At 39.4% G+C, this 3,296-nt stretch overlaps 1 long non-coding RNA gene across 1 annotated transcript; it reads left to right on the forward strand.

The window, feature by feature from the left end:
- The first annotated feature begins 281 nt into the window (after window positions 1-281).
- LOC120322742 lies at window positions 282-3,296 on the forward strand. Its single transcript, XR_005562622.1, has 3 exons — window positions 282-1,340; window positions 1,712-1,788; window positions 2,082-3,296. It is a non-coding gene; the product is annotated as an uncharacterized LOC120322742 (long non-coding RNA).

Consider the following 3,296-nt stretch of genomic DNA (forward strand, 5'->3'; position numbering starts at 1 on the left):
GTGCCCCACGTTTTGACCACAGAAATGGTATATTAATTCCCCTGCAATGCACTGAGCTTCCTGCTGTGGGTATTGTGGATTTGCTTCATATTATAACAATTTTAACTTGCAGGCTTCAGCATTACCAGCACACATTACACTTCTACTCCTTTAAAGCTGTGTACCTGCTGGGGAAAGCTGGTTTTATTCCCATTTTCCCCATTATTGCCTGGCCCATGCTCCACTTCCTACCTGCTCTGAATTCTTTTCCAATAATCAAATCAAGGCAATGGTGTCAGCATTTTCAGATTAGGTCCAGATATCTATGACCCTCAGGGATTAATTTCATCTTATTCATAAGAGGAACACAGGGGAAAGAGCTACCACATGAACACTCAGGATTTGAACAGCACCTCCCGTTCTTCGTCATGAATCCGTTTCTCAAACACACACATTAAGTTACATCAATTCCTCTGAAGATAAAGAAACAGGCAATACCAACCAGATGAGAATTTGTCCAAAAACAATAAAATGCACAGTGCAGAGGGCAAAGACAAGCTGCTGTTTGCTTCTTTTGGTGCTGGCAACCAGAGAGGGGATGTGATGGTGCCATTTCATAAGTGCTTCAATGGCTTCAACTCAGTTACCTCAAACTCAGAAATTCTACTTTTTAGGGCATTCTGATGCTTAGCAATTAGGTGGAACTTCCTTTCCTGATTGAAATAACACACAAGTCCTTCCAGGATAGTCAGCACTTGGGGAAAAAAACACTGACTTGGGAAAATTTGGGAACATGGATTTCAAAGTTTAAATTTGAATTTTATTAAGGTGTAAACCTGCTTCAAACCTGTATCAATTAGGAGGCAGTTTCCTGAAGAAAGCCAGAAGTACAATCCAGTTCTAGTCAGCACAATGTCCAGTTGCCTCTAATGACCTTTAATATAAGAGAGACTATTTCAGTGTTTATGTTACACTGATGAATCACAATAAACTACAATACAAGGGATGCAAAATTTGGAAACCACTTTTTCTGGCAGTTTTCAAAGACAGATGGAGAAACACTCCTTCACAACAGAGATTGTTCAAATAAATGAATAAATAAATTATTAAATAAAAAGCTATTTCAACCTTGCTGGCCTGATCTACTATGATCTATCAAATCTTTGAGAGACCTCAAGCAGCTTACTTGTGTATTTTATATACTTACACCCCAGGTATATTAGTCAGCACTTGGAAGAGAAATTGGTGGCATCCAGAGGCCAATTTATTTCCTTTTGCAAAAGATTCAGCTTCATACCAGCTTTGAGGCTCAGTTTTACATAGTGCAGCATCTGCCAAATGACAGCAATCTCCAAGCACAGGTAAGAACCTCATGCCAAGAAAATATAGCAGTTATTTCTTCAACAGTTTTGAACAAACATGTCTTAGCTTTACAACATATTTATTATATTACCCAGTCCATTACTCTGCATGAGCTCTACAACTGAAAAGGTCTGTCAGATTTGAGGTATTTTAATCCATTTTTTCCAAGCCTCTCTTTTATATTTGGAAAAAATTACACTGATTTCTTTCTTTATATATTATGTATCAGTAGTTATATATATAAATATATATATTTATGTATTATATATCAGAGTATATATCGTTATATATTATAATTGCAGAATAACCTACTGTAGCCTAAAAAATAGTATTATTATTGTTGACTGTTTCTCGAATGTTCCTTGTCCAGATCACCACCTTGACTGGGATAAAGCAAGCACCAAAGAACTGCAGTGATCCAGAAAGTGCTCACCAACTCACATGAGGGTCAGATTCTCATCTTTATTATAATATTGTTTCTTTACAAAAATAATGTATGAGACAAGTCTTTTGATATTCAATAACCTGTTTACGGGAAATGACTTTACACAAAACATCAGATGACTTGACAGCAGATTGAATTTAAAATATGATTTTTTAAAATGCTCATGAAATTCATATTGCTTTAAATATAAATTAGCGAGAGTGCCAGAAGGGATGAATGTATTTCACTTCTTGACTGCAGATAACTGTAATGTACAGTTTTACCTACATTACCTGTATTCATTGTACTTTCTCAGCTGCCTGGTCACACAGACCTCCTGGGAATGTCAGGAGGTGAAGGAACGAAAGGAGAAGCCTTTGGACAGACGCACTGCCATATCAGTGCCAGATCAAACCTGGCTATCCTGGATCTGCAGAGTCCCAAGAGAAAAGCAACAACTGCAGGAGATGAGGGGTATCATTTTGCTTTCGCAGCCAGATTGTCACCTTGGTTCCAAGAACATTAACTGCACTACTGCAATGTCCCACCCTCGGGGGAAGGGAGCACCCCAGATTCGCAGGTGCTCGTGACCGAAAGGAACGAGGGTCAGAGGGTCTGCAAAAGTTTACAGAGTTTTTTTAGTAAATTACACACTCAGCATGGAAACTGGTACAATAGTCCCTGACCTCCTATATAAGCACACTGCAGTAGGCTTTGGGTAAAGGGATAGGGTGAAAGGGAAAGAGAAAGAGAGAGATTAATTAAAGAGGAGGAGAGAGAAAGAAAGGAAGAAAGAGAGAAATAGAGATCACCAGCCCTGGCTCCAGCATCGATCCAGCTGATAGGGTGTCCAGAGTCCCAGGGTACCTTTTTATAGATAGGCTTTTCCTGCCCTGGAGGTTAGTTTCTTACTTTCTGTGCAAATTAGTTGTCATGCACAGTTTGTTCTTCTAGGTAACAAGTCAGAGGGCTTTGGGGGTCTCTGATGGTCTTCATCCCCCCTACAGTCCACACCCACTTCTTGAACTTGTTCCTGCACTTATGCTGGACTGTGTTGTGTTCATCTCCAGAAGCCAGAAAAAGAATGTTTGTCCCAGGAAAAGCACTGCCCTACCTCCACATGTCTCTCTTCTCTAGCCACATCCTGTTCTTTCTCACAGTGTGTTATGACCAACAATCCTTTGTCAGCTCCACAGCTATCTGGCTATCGGTGTTTGAACATACACATTAGCCCCTTATCTTCAGGGCTTCTGCAACCTCTGAACACTCATGTATCCAAATTAAAAGTGAAACTAGACCCTTATATCCTCTGACCAATGTTCACCCTATGGCAGTGTCCCTCACTTAAAGCAGTATTGTATTTATTCACAATAAACACAATATTCACAGGGCAAATTCTAAATCTGTTAATTATTCCAATATAAATTCCTCCCACAGCTTTAAACAGAGTCAATACTCTTTATTTTCTGCCCATAAATACACTGTGTTTTAAAGATTTGCTGCCTGCTACCCCAAAGTGAAGCTGAAGAGA

This window comes from Pipra filicauda, unplaced genomic scaffold (assembly GCF_003945595.2).
Source record: "Pipra filicauda isolate LSUMZ 115617 unplaced genomic scaffold, ASM394559v2 scaffold149_size4050908_pilon, whole genome shotgun sequence".
Classification (NCBI taxonomy): Eukaryota; Metazoa; Chordata; class Aves; order Passeriformes; family Pipridae; genus Pipra; species Pipra filicauda.